Source organism: Oreochromis niloticus, linkage group LG20 (genome assembly GCF_001858045.2).
Source record: "Oreochromis niloticus isolate F11D_XX linkage group LG20, O_niloticus_UMD_NMBU, whole genome shotgun sequence".
Lineage (NCBI taxonomy): Eukaryota > Metazoa > Chordata > Actinopteri > Cichliformes > Cichlidae > Oreochromis > Oreochromis niloticus.
In genome coordinates this window covers 34,716,517-34,730,163 of record NC_031984.2, presented here as the reverse complement: position 1 = coordinate 34,730,163, position 13,647 = coordinate 34,716,517, and the positions used below count along the sequence as shown (strand labels likewise).

Here is a 13,647-nt window from a genome sequence, read left to right as displayed (position 1 = left end):
AAAGAGGCTGACTGCATCACCACTGATGATGAGTACTAGCCAGTGCCTGAATCCTCTTCTTTGGGGGAGGATTGGGGTTGGGGGGCATGGAGGTGGAGGCCGAGCAGCTGATGGAAAAGAACATAAGAGCATTTTCTGAGACAGAGGAGCCGGTGACTGAGTGGATCCCTCATGAAAGGAAAACCATGTGGTACCCACTACTGAAGAGAGACTGCTCTACAATCCAGTACCCACTGGTATCAAACTAGGGGTCACCCTGTATGCAGTTCCCTGCATTAGCAGCCTGAGATCTACTTTTGACTTTTTTATAACAAAGGAGATCTTTTACCTGCTGTGCACCCTTACAAACCTGCACGGGAGGCGAAGGTGTGAGAATTGGAGGATTATAGATAAAGTGGAGATGTGAGCTTACACCAGGATAAAGCAATACATAGCATGTTGGATGACAACACTGGAAGTTCTCAGGAAGTAAAAAATTGCATGGGGTTCAGACTCCAACTGACAGAGGAGCTCCGAGGACAACGTCTTTACTTCGGTCCCCTTTGCAGAGGAACTCCTCAGATGAAAACTGGCACAGGGGAAACAACCCAGAGCTTCCTCCCCAGCTCCTCCAGTTGCAACAGAGGAAGATTTTGTTGTCTGTCTTTGGCTTTACCAAAACTACCACGGTGATATCCCACATGCCAAAGCAACAGAGGAATGTGCTTCTTTTGACAGCAACACACAGGGAACCAGCAGTCAGTGATGGGGAATAAAGGACCGTGAAAGCAAGAAGCAATCCTGGACTACAATAGGCACAAATACAGCTTGGATAACTTAGAGAGGATGTTGGCAACTCGAGTTGTTTTGTAAACGTAAACAAGGGGTGGCCATTTTTGGCCATGAACAAGCTGTTTTTGCTCTCCCTGCACAAAAATAACAATGTATTATAATCAATGTTGATGTGAATCAATTACATGCCCCAGACTCTACAATTAATAATACAAGAAATTCCAGTAGCAATGCAAATATATAAGATTGTGAGATTTGAGGTTGTCTTCCAGCTAGTGCAGTGGAAAAACAAACTGTTGTTTAAAGGGTTAAAAATTTAAAAAGTAATAATTATTTTATATTTATGAAAAGAACTGAAGTTAGTTAAAAGCTTTATGCAGAAAAAATGTCAAAAAACACAAAAATAATAAAAATTACAAACCTAATGTGTTGGTGGCCACTTTTGGCCACGAACAAGCTGAAAGGAGTTGATTGTGAACTCAAGTTAAGCCCAGCCCTCCCAGTGTGGGCAGTTTTCGGTTGGAGCCTCATGGAAGAACAGTACTGATTTTGCACCTGCATACAGGGTAAGTAGAATCAAGTCAAACATACTAGCAATAACTGTTAATGCAAACTGTAAATAGCCTCTAACTATATCAATGTTACAGTTCACATTCAAGCTGTTAGTGATGAAAAAACAAAGTAAACTGCTCAGGCTGGCATTAATGCCCCTCTGTTCCATTTGTTGTGGACTCTGACATGTAGTTTGACAAGGTTAACATACTTGTGGCTCACATGATTGATAGTCATGGGTATGTATTCAAATGGTAAGTGGACTGATTCTTATCGCTTTTCTACTCTCCTGGAGTACTCAAAGCGCTCTATACAACACACCGCATTCACACAAGCACTATTTTCTAACTATCATTCATACTCCGATGGATGCATCAGAGAGCAAGTGGGGGTTAGTATCTTGCATGCAGACTGGGGGAGCCAGGGATCGAACCCCCAACCTTCTAATCAACAGCTTACCTGCTCTACCTACAGCCAAGTTCAGTGTTGTGTTCTTTATACTTGTGCCAAATAAATGCATACGAACTATCTAAATTTTTTTTAAAACGCTGAAAATCTCCTCTCAGGCACCTTCTCCCTAAAGCAATCAGAGAGGAGTATGCTTTGGGCATTGTGATGCTGTTCCCCTCGCTCAAAATCCATATGCAGACAAAGGCTATGTAATAGTCAATATTTATTTATTCAACAGAACATTGTTTAATGGACATAATAATTATCTGATATTTTGTTATGACCTAAATCTGACAAAATACTTTGTGTTTTCTCTTATCCAGGAGCACTTCTATGATGCAGTGGGTGGTACAGGATACATTTCATACATTTGAAAACTGTCCAAAGAAAGATTCGTCGTGGATCTCCAACACCACCTAATAAGTTGAGAGACAGTTCTTCAGGTCTCCCAAATCTCCAAAGGACTGTGAATGTTATACACCACCTTGATGGGGATGCTTGCAGGGAGGCCATGTCTTTGCTTAACCATACTACAGACAACTTTGTGATTTTCCAGAAGATGAAAGAGACCTTTCAGCACCATCAGGGGCGTGTTAATGACCCGAGCAGAAGCGTTGGTATCCTATCCACTTTTCCAAGATTCCTGGATACAAAAGGACTGGTAGGTTAGAATTCATTTTTTAAAATGCTTTGGAATTTGGAGCTAGCAGTTGTTTCAAATACAATTTTCTTTCTTAAAGGTGGAGCAAGACTTCACTCTCCTGTTCGATGACGACACATCCTCCAGGTTGCTTCAGAAATGGAATACATTCTTGGTAAATGGTAAATGGACTGATTCTTATATAGTGCTTTTCTACTCTCCCGGAGTACTCATAGCTATAAAAGAGGCTCACTTCAACATCAGAGTTGCTTCGCTTGGTTCAGATAGCAGAAGGTCATCCAGAAAATCATCAAGACGATTCTACAAGTGAGTTGTATTTTTTTGTATATTAAAGGTTGAAGCTGCATTCATGGGCAAATATTAATTTGTTTCTGTTTTTTTTTAACATTTAAATTCATACAATTACGACAAATTAAATATTTGTCCACTTTTTCTAGATTTGAATGTAATATAAAGTCAAACAAAGAATTGTCTGTTTTGCTCATATGATGATCCAGAACTAATAATCCGATAGAGTTTTTTCTTCTTGTGTGTCTCTAAAAGTGTATCTACTTTTTGATAACTTTGTTTTCATTGTAAAACAGATCAGGACATTTGATGAAATGGTATTAATTTTGTACCTTTTCATCCTCATCCTTTGAACAAGAAATGGCATTGCTGTTGTTGTAGTTACATCTCCTTCCACCAACACCAGGAGGACAAAGGTCTCCAAAAATCAGGGCAAGTGATGCAAGTCACAGACTTGTAGTCTTTCATAAGGTCGTGATCTATCACAAAATTTCAATAATATCTTTGAATCTTTTCTACATTTATTTTTTTCTGTATTTAGACATTATTTCTGTGATTAATTTTCAGTTTCCTTATGTCAACCCCAGTCATGCTGCAGTCTGGAAGAGCATCTCTGCAATCAACAAGGTCGACAACCATACCCCCTCACTGTTGGGCATCAGAGGAGCAAGACTGACACCTTCTACATCACCATGGATAAGCATCTCATTCCATGTCAGGCGAGCCACTCACTCGGGGCATTTGATGAACTTTTCAAAGCACACTTTGTGTTTAATTTGTCCCAAGATAATATAAAGCTGGACTTGTTATTTGCAGTGCAGTGGAAGAAGACATGTCTGTCTTTTGCCAAATAAGTGATTTACTTTTGGTTGAAGATTACATTTTTTAATGGGAAACAAGTTGTTTACAGTGTTTTGATAACCATCTATATGCATTAAGAGTTGTACATACTGAGGAGAGATGCATAGTGAAAATGTCAGATCTAAAGTTTTATACACCTTTTGATATGCAAAGGTCATATAATGTTTCAGATGAGACAGTGTACATTGTACCTTCATTCACAAATCAAGACATAATAAATATCCTTTTGGGGAAAATTTATTTTGTGGAATGCAATTCTTTCTCAGAATTTAATTTTAACACTTTTCAGTGTAGAAAGCCTGACACAATAGGGAGTGAAGCCAACACTAACCAGAAGGTTAAACATTGTATCTCAGCAGAGTCACTTATTCAGTCTCTAAAGTGTTATTTTAACTCTGTTTTGCAGGTTAAAACATGAACTCTGGCACGGTGTTAAATATTTTAACTATTTCAAAAATGTTGATTTAACTCTAAAGAGTGTGGAGCTATATAAACCCTGAAAACGTGTTGAAAATCACTCTGTGGGAGTTAATTTAACACTGGTCTTTTTGTTGTGTACGCATGGACTAGTAAGTAGTAGTAACTAGTAACCTTCTTGTTGTAGTATAACAAGGTAAACTACTAGACCGCTTCAGTGTCACTGGGTCAGCCCTATTTCAACACTAACACATTATTGTAAAACACTGCCAGCTTGTGGTGAAATCAGAAATACAATTTAACAAATGCTGTTTGCGAGTGGGTCATTTAGGAGTAAGAAACCAGATAGATGTTCCCTCCTGAAAGTGTGTGTAATGTAAAATTGAGCGTGTGCTTTTAATTCTAAATTCTGTCATCTGAGTGGTTATATGATTACATCATGGCATATAACACACATATAACACATTTTTATTGTGGCTATGAGTCATTTTCCTCAGATTTTGTATGGGTTTTTTTTGTTTTTGTTTTTTAAATACATACATCCCTATTTAGGACAAGCACACCGTGTAAACAGCACATGGCCTTCAAACTCATATCTACTTTTTGTCGATATGAGTTTGGTTTCAATTTGACATTCCCACGTTGCCACGTTCTCAATTGCACCAAAAGCTTGCCTGTCCAGGCCACCCATCTGCCTTGCAGGTTGACAACCGTACCCCATCAGTCTTTTATAGCTGAGGGGTAAAAATGAAAGCATGAGGAGAAAAAAGGAGCATCAAGTCATGGTCAAATGTGTACACATATAGTAATGGAAGATTAAATTCAGTGTATTTAATTATTGGACATAAGATGGAAAACATAGGCCAAAATAGGTTTAAAGTTTAAAAAACAAATGTAGCTGATCCATATCTTTGCAATCACATGGCAAAATCCCAAAGCTGCTGTAAAACCAGGCTTACTGACTCTTCAAGGAGTAATAGTTCTCAAAGTCAGCAACACCAGAAGCCCACACAGTCTGAACACTATGAAAAAGTTTCTTCCGTTGTCCAAGAACAATGACATGCTCAATCTTCAGCCAGCTTACTTCTAATATATTTCATGCCATGGTGAGCAGGTGTGGTCCCTGGCTCAGCTCAATGGGAGGAGTGGTGCAGTGAACTCAAGGGGGCAGAACCGGGAGGCAGGTGAGCCACAGGTGGTGGGGATTGTCTGATGACAGTGTTTCTTTCAATTTCCCAAACAATGGACATAATAAACAAAGTGGTGCACATCATGTAAATGTTATCTACTTATTGAGATGGATAAAGTCTTTTTTGCCTTTTGGTGTTGCTAAGTTTGTCTTTGCGTTTGTTGAGTTTCCTTTTCTTTCCAGGTAACATGGGTTATGCTGACTTGTACTGGTTTTCAACAAGTCTAAAGAAACGCCAATCTGATCCACTGTAATATAAACTGATATATTTCTGGGAGTCTTTGTGAGGCATTCAAGGATCCTTTGCAAATTGTACCTACAAGCATAACATTTCCTTACCAGTGCACACAAATCCTGCAAGACTGCATTAGGAGAGAGACAAGTTGTGATGTTACATCACAAGGTTTGATGACTGAATCATGTCCTTGTGATTGAAAGCTGAAAAGCTTGAAAATTTGGTAAGTAGGCCAAAATGGTTTCATGACATTCTCAGATACAGATTTCATCATCATAGGCGTTTTAAAATATAGCCTCAATAAAAGACTGAAAGCAGTGAAGGAGTCAACATGCACAATTAAAAACTAGTTGAAAGTTTGTTTATTTTCATAGCCCGAGAAAAAAAAAAGTTGATGCATTAACTGAAACTTTAATAAGGTAAAAAAGTTAAACCAAAAAGTAGGTTTAACATCACTTTGGGAAATAGGTGTGTTGGCACTGCATTAGCTAAGTGGATCCGTACATTTGGTGATCTCATAGTGGCAAACTGAATTAAATACAGAATAGACACAATGTGAAATAAACACATATGCAAGGTCTGAATGTGCAGACTTGTTTGCAAGCAAATTGTGTTATGTTTTCATGTTTTAGATAAAACAGAACATGATATTGTGTGAACAATATCACCAACAGAAGAAAATACACATGTGCTCTCTGAAACATTAATCCAGCATCCATTTATTCATGTCAGAGAGCCTATTTACACATTGTAAACTGATTTGTGTTTCACAGTTTGATACAGAAAGTGAATTAACTGAAAGGAGGTGAAATAGAGAAATTGTTCTCTTTTGTTGCTCGTTCAGATTCACCAAGAAGGAAAAAAAACTATTAAATTCAAAATACATTTGGTGAACAAGCAGCACGTTACACAATGACCTTGTTGACCCATGAAGATAATCTGAAGGAGCAGGAAATAATCAATAAACATCCAGATCTCAGTGATATTATCAGTGAGTGTGATTGAGGACATCATATTCTTAACAAGTGAAACAAGAATTGCTCTATAAGGTCAGAGAGCTGCTGGAAAAATCAATGACAGAGCAATAAGTGGGGCTGGCATCTGAACACTCAGTGTGAGGGCTGAGTGAAGGTTTTTAGATAAGAGCCAAAGTTTGGCTCTTTAAAATCCCAGCCCTTTGTAACAGATATATTGTTCACAGGCTCTTCTCCTTTACATGACCTATATATAACAATGGGGTTAGAACCTGCTGTGCTGAAATAGGAGTGTAGTCCATCTCCTTCACACAATAGTTTCAACACAGCGAACAGCTCTTTTCATTTCCTGACTCCTGATCAATTCCTCTGCCCTTCTTTTTCTGACCTCTTTTTCAGGTTAGGAAAAGGAGAGAGGCGTGGTGTCACAAGCATCTCTCCTGTGAAAATAAGCGTTCATACAACTCCTTTTCTACTAGAAAAGATCCCTACGTCACCTACACCCAAGACTTTATCAAATTGAAGTTAAAAGTCTATTAACATTAAAAACATACCAGTGAAATGTGACACTGAACAAGAGCTGAATGCTCCAGAAAATCGTTAATCTGGTGATTTACCTGGACAGGTCAGGATGAATTGCACTACTGCACTGCTCATCCCCTCCAGGCGGGATGGACAGTACAGTAGTGGAATTCATCCTGATCGGTGATTGGTCAAACGTTTAGGGTGGCAGAAGGGGGAAGAAGAGGCTTATGATTGGTGAAAAATGTGAAATGAAGAGGCTGCAGGTACAGCAAAGTAAAAAGGACTGAACAGCTGATTAGAAGCGAGGTGAACAACATATTATAAACCCTCCTCCTCTCCTTGCAGAGGTCCCTCAGACCTCTGCAAGGAGACCTCTGAGGGTGAATTACGGAGATCTGATTGGTCAGTGGGCGGTGCTTTCACACCTGTTGCTCTCTGATATGAAACTTAACCTGCTCTGGAGCAGGTAGATCTACTGCACAGGTTATCATAGCGATTTATGTCAGCAATAAGTGAGCCACCTTCATAGTAGACCACGGAAGTCACCCAGATAAACCGAGACCTTACTTCTGCTATGGAAAATGTCAAATAAAACTGCAACCACCAGGTGAATGTGTCTTTGAAGTGAGGTTTATTGTTGAAAAATGCAAAAACACATCTGGAATATCTGTGCTATCCAAACTTCAAAGTAAAACAAATGATATATATCTTATTTTACCATGAAACTTGCTTTTTCTGATTCCAAGTGTATATTTGAAAAAACAAAAAAAACAAAAAAAAAAACAACACACATATTAAAAACATGTAGCAGTGTAAGCATATAATGTTTTCACCTCAATGTGAACAGCCTGTGGGAAACAACAGCCTTGAAATAGACATCTGCTAAAATGAGACCAAACACATGTATTTAAAAATATCTTTAAATCTTAAGAAGGAAAATAATAAATTTTGAAATCCAAATCTACTTAAAAAATATTGTCAATAATATAATTATTGCTTGGCTTTACACACACAGTGTTCTTTGTTTGTCTTCAGAGGATTGGTATGTTGTGAAGAAATCCCCGTGCTTTTCCTGTGGTTGGACCGAGTATTATAACCAGTGCTTCATCTATGTGTCAGAAACCATGACTTGGGCTGAGGCTCAGGTAATGGCAAAGATTAGAACTCATGTGTCACAGTGATTGAACCTTATAGTAATTAACTGTCTATAAACTGTGAGCTGCTAATTAATCTCAATTTAGTGTACAGTTATTTTACAATAACAACATTATCCATCCATCCATCCATTCGCTTCCGCTTATCCTTTTCAGGGTCGCGGGGGGCGCTGGAGCCTATCCCAGCTGTCATAGGGCGAGAGGCGGGGTACACCCTGGACAGGTCGCCAGTCTGTCGCAGGGCCAACACACAGGGACAACATCTAAGATAACAACATTATATTCAGTTTTATTTATGTAGTGCCAAATCACAACAGCAGTTGCCTTAAAGTGCTTTATATTGTAAGGTAAAGACTCTACGGTAATACATGCAGAGAAACGTCCAACAGTCAGATGAGGCCCTGCAAGAAAGCACTTGGCGACAGTGGGAAGGAAAAACGCCCTTTTAACAGGACAAAATTGCTGCCACAAATATGTTAAAGCAGGGGCAGCTGCTGTGGCCAGTTGGGCTGAAGGGAAATGACAATAGTATTTGTTCATCATCATTAGTAATTTAGTCAGGATTTATGTGAATTTTTTGTGTCTGTCTTATATTTTATTATTTATACAGAGTTTTTATCTTTTATCTTTGAAACAGTAACACTTTTTTGGTGATTTTGGCACATGAAAATGGAAAAAAGTATTATGCATTTTTTAATGATTACAAAACATTGTTTTTGTCCAAGTAATGAAAGTTGTTTTTTTTTAAAAGTTAAACCGCAATCATAAACAAACATCACAAATAAACAGCTGCATAATTTTCACTCTGCTAATTTTTCAAAAATTATATGCTGGTTTCTCCAAAAGTTGAATCTGTTCATCTGGACGTAGCGTTTTGTGGGAGAAACATTTCGTCACTCATCCAAGTGACTTCTTCAGTCTCAGCTGACTGCAGGTTTCCCCAGTCAGCTGAGACTGTATGGTTTACCGAAAATACATAAACAGGGTGCACCTTTAAGGCCGATTGTCTGCATGATCAACTCTGTCACCTATAACATCTCCAAGTTTCTGGCTTCGATCCTCAACCTGCTGGTGGGCAGCTCTGAACACCACATCCAGAACACCCTGGATTTTGTTGAGAAGGTGAGAGATGTCATTATGGAGGCAGATGAAACCATGGTCTCATACGACGTTACATCTCTCTTCACTTGCATCCCAGTCACGGAAGCGTTGGAGGTAGTCCATAAGAGATTACAGGATGACACCAACCTCAGCAACAGGACCACTCTCAGCATCGACCAAGTGTGTTTGCTTTTGGAACTGTGTCTTCATTCCACCTACTTCACATACAAGGGTCAGTTCTACAGGCAGAAACATGGGTGTGCCATGGGCTCCCCAGTTTCACTCATCGTGGCCAATTTGTACATGGAAGAAGTGGAAAAGAGGGCTTTGCTATCCTACCCTGGAACACCACCAAGCCATTGGTTCAGATATGTGGATGACACCTGGGTGAAAATCAAATCTCAGGACGTACTACATTTCACGGATCACATTAACTCGGTGGACCAACACATCAAATTCACCAGGGAGGATATGAAAAGTGGCAGGTTAGCCTTCTTAGACTGTGAGATTTCCATCAGTAATGTGGGACATCTAAAAGCTGACGTGTACCGTAAACCTACACACACGGATCAGTATCTAAGGTTTGACTCTCATCATCCACTGGAGCACAAACTGGGTGTCATCAGGACGCTACAACACAGAGCGAACACCATCCCCACTGACACAGCGGCCAGGGAGGCAGAAGAACAGCACATCAAGAAGGCCCTGAGTAAATGTGGTTATTCCAGCTGAACTTTTGTCAAAGCTGGGAAGGCACCTAAAGAACGCTCCAGCCGATCCAGGAGAGAAGGACAACCGCTGCCTAAGCGAAAACCTGCAGTGATCCCATATGTGTCAGGAGTATCGGAACAGTTGAGACGCATTTTTTCTAAACGCCGCGTCTCTGTGGCTTTTAAACCCCAAAATAAGCTGGTCCACCCCAAGGATTGGGTCCCCCGACACAAACAGAGTAACATAGTGTACGCTGTTAAGTGCCAGTAGGATTGCCAGGATTTATACATCGGGGAAACCAAACAACCTCTAGCGAAGCGGATGGCACAACACAGAAGAGCAACCTCATCAGGCCAGGACTCTGCAGTTTATTTACACCTACAGGCCAGTGGACACTCTTTCAACGATGAGGATGTACACATCCTGGACAGGGAAGAACGCTGGTTTGAGCGCGGAGTCAAGGAGGCCATTTACGTGAAAAGGGAAAGACCATCTCTGAATCGAGGAGGGGGCCTAAGGGTACATCTTTCGCCATCTTACAATGCTGTGATTGCAGCCATTCCCCAACTCTCTGTGAATGGTACTCATGGCCATTGATCAGTGTTCTTTGATCAGTCGGTTTTGGTCAGTGATTGCTGATCAATGGTCATGGGAATTTGCATAATTATGATTAAGGAACTGACCTCACAGCCCAATGTTCCTTCAGTGGGCTGGTTTCAGTCATTATGCAAATGTACTGTTTATAAGGTTTGGGGAAACCTGCAGTCAGCTGAGACTGAAGAAGTCACCTGGATGAGTGATGAAACGTTTCTCCCACAAAACGCTACGTCCAGATGAACAGATTCAACTTTTGGAGACACTTTAAGAAGTTTATCCTCTCCTCAAACCAATGTTCAGCTTTAAAGAGTTTAAGAAAAACTGAGAGTTTATGTAACAGCAGATAATGTAAACATTTATTTACTGTCTGGGATACAATTTGACAGATGTTCACAAGGTAATGTACAGTGTACAGTGGACTATGACACCGTCTTAGTTCCCAGCACATTTGCCCATGTTCCCACAGAGTCAGGCTCCTGCTGGTTTGGAGTCTCCAAACACCGAAATAGTAAAATGCACATGAGGAAGAAGACATAGAGAGGTTGGAGAAGGTTCCTGGACACAGAGACAAGATCTATAATATTTGACACAGTAAGAAGGTTTCTGGTTTAAATCCCGGCAGTGATTGTTTTTTCTGGTTTTTGCATGTTCTCCTTGGACCTGCATGGGTTTCCCCCAGTTACTCCAGCTTCCTCACACAGTCCAGAGACATGGTTATTAGGTTAACCCTTTAAGACCTACCATAGAACCAAGTCCGCCAGAGCTTATATTATATTTTTACATGCTGTAGTGCCATTTTTGGGAGCATTTCAAGTTGCTGTACATCAATACAACCGGTATAGCCCAAATTTTAAAAATATGTATGCATTAAGTGCATAGTAATTACATAAATTGCAAAAAAGTGCAATAAACTACAAAAAAATTGAAAATCGTTTTTTATTTTTTTAACATATATTTCTAGTTAGAGAAATTTACGAGGCTTATCCCTCAAAACTGTAAATACAAAAAAGTTGCACAAAAAATTTCCCACCACAGGAAATTTATTTTGAGTGTCTTCATAGTTTTATTTTTGAAATATACCAATTTTTATGTACTGCAGGAAAAATGAAAATAAATATTATAATGCAAATTTGCAAAAAACCAAAAAAACCCCCAAAACGCTTATATGCATCAAAATAAACTATTTCCAGCAGTGTAATTTGAGTTCTAAGCATCCCAGAACCGATACAGACAGTCATAAAGTCAAACTTAACTTTTAAAAACACCAGTATAGGCTTATGAGGCCCTGAAAGTAAAAAAACTACACTCCCGCGAAAATGATGTCACGTCCGGTTTTGGGCAGGTCATGGCGGACATGCGATAGTTTGTGCTGATGATCTATTCCAAGGTAGGAAGTGTTACGAACAGCTGATCGGATTGGTAAAGCGTGTTTCTGGAATATTATGTTTTTGTTGCTGCAAGCGCTTTTTATGCAATTTTTGCAGAGCTATATGTGGAAGGAAACCGTGACCTAGGACAAGCTGATGGTATAAGATGTTAGTACAACTCCTCCAGTTTCATATGCAAAAAAAAATGATTGCGCTAGCTTACGTGGTTGCAGTTCTACCGGGATTTAAAAATAGTTACGCAAAACGGAGTGTGCCCGCTCTGACAGGCTTTAAAGGGTTAATTGGCGATTTCAGATATTCTATAAGGCAGATGAAATTCTTGAAGATAGAAGACTTAAGTGCTGTATGAAGCAGAATCAGAATTCCTTACTAATCCCTAAGGAAATTACAGTTGCTCCAAGAAAATAACAGCAACAGACTGAAATAAATTAAATAATACAATATATTACAAATTTAATATGTATATAAAAATAGCTGTTATATATACAAATAGCTCAATTATAATTATCCAGAATATTACAGAGGTTAAATATATATGATTGCCATGAATGTATGGTTAATGTGTTACTTGATAAAAGCACTTTGGGCACTTTCAAACTTGGAGACAATGTTTACACTGCAATCTGTCTTTGGTGGCTTTTTTGGAGCAACTGTGACAGTCACTAGTATAATCGACACACAAAACAAAACGACTACAATACACACTAACTACACTGACTGCACACTAACTATAGCCTCCAAACACACTAAACGTCACAAATCTCTCACGTGTGAAAACTCGCTCTCTCTCTTCTTTCGCTCACTCTCTCTCTTCTTTCGCTCACTCTCTCTCTCACCAGTGTCACTCCTAAAACGTCCCCCTCTTCCTAAACAACCAAATGCCACATGTTGCCATATCATTTTTTGATTGGTTGAAATGGTGCACTTTAACACCAATAGGGAAAGAAAGGGGTGGTTTCTTTTACCTTTTTAAATTTTGCTTGCAAGCGGAAACTGTTTGCTAGTGCTGTCCTTAGAAAACGGTGTTTTTCATGTATTCTGTAATCTGGAATACATTTTAAAAGTAACCTTCCTAACACTGCTTAAAGTCAGTAAAGCTACACAAATATGATTAATGATAACATCCTACCAGACAACCAGAAGAAATCAAAACCATACTTACATGTAATGTTTGCTTTTTTTTTCAAGAGACATACAGCAAAGGGTAAGATTACCTCAGTTCTATTGTATCCTGGCGTGAGTAAAATCAAAAGCATGCTTGTGATGAGAAAGCACTTTGTTACACTCAATGTGGACATGCCTGGAAATGCAAGTATATTAAACAGAAATTCATAACTATATTCATCATGTACCTGAGATTACACTTGATGTTTCTCTGGGATATTCTTTAGCCAAAGTCTTTAAAACACTGAAGGTTTGGAAAACAGTGGCAATAATAACTGGACAAGTCTGTGTACGTCCCCAATCATCCAGTTCATGGTAGACTAAGAAACTTGGGCAGAAAGTGACTGGACTTGTTATTTAATTATTGATTTTTTTACTAAACTTATAGAGGTCCAGTCATTTCCTCTCCAAGCTCCTTAGAATAGTTGAAATTGTTTTAAGAACTTGGAAGAATTCAAAAACTCCTGAACGAAATCCAGCGAGCATAATAATAATAACACCATTTGGAGGCCATGGTCCTCAGATTCTCCTCCGCGAATTGCTACCTAATTGTGGTGGAAGGGTTTGTGTGTTCCAGGGATCCCAGGGGCTATGTTGTCTGGGGGCTTT

General features: G+C 39.3%; 1 long non-coding RNA gene across 10 annotated transcripts; it reads left to right on the top strand.

The window, feature by feature from the left end:
* The first annotated feature begins 203 nt into the window (after nt 1–203).
* Nucleotides 204–2,740, top strand: LOC109196082 (uncharacterized). Of its 10 annotated transcripts, none has more exons than XR_003215526.1 (4): nt 1,319–1,337; nt 1,890–1,982; nt 2,097–2,434; nt 2,514–2,740. It is a non-coding gene; the product is annotated as an uncharacterized LOC109196082 (long non-coding RNA). The 10 variants fall into 10 exon arrangements; XR_003215530.1 differs by lacking the exon at nt 1,319–1,337 and adding an exon at nt 1,520–1,562; XR_002057552.2 differs by lacking the exon at nt 1,319–1,337 and adding an exon at nt 1,520–1,577.
* The last annotated feature ends 10,907 nt before the right edge of the window (nt 2,741–13,647 follow it).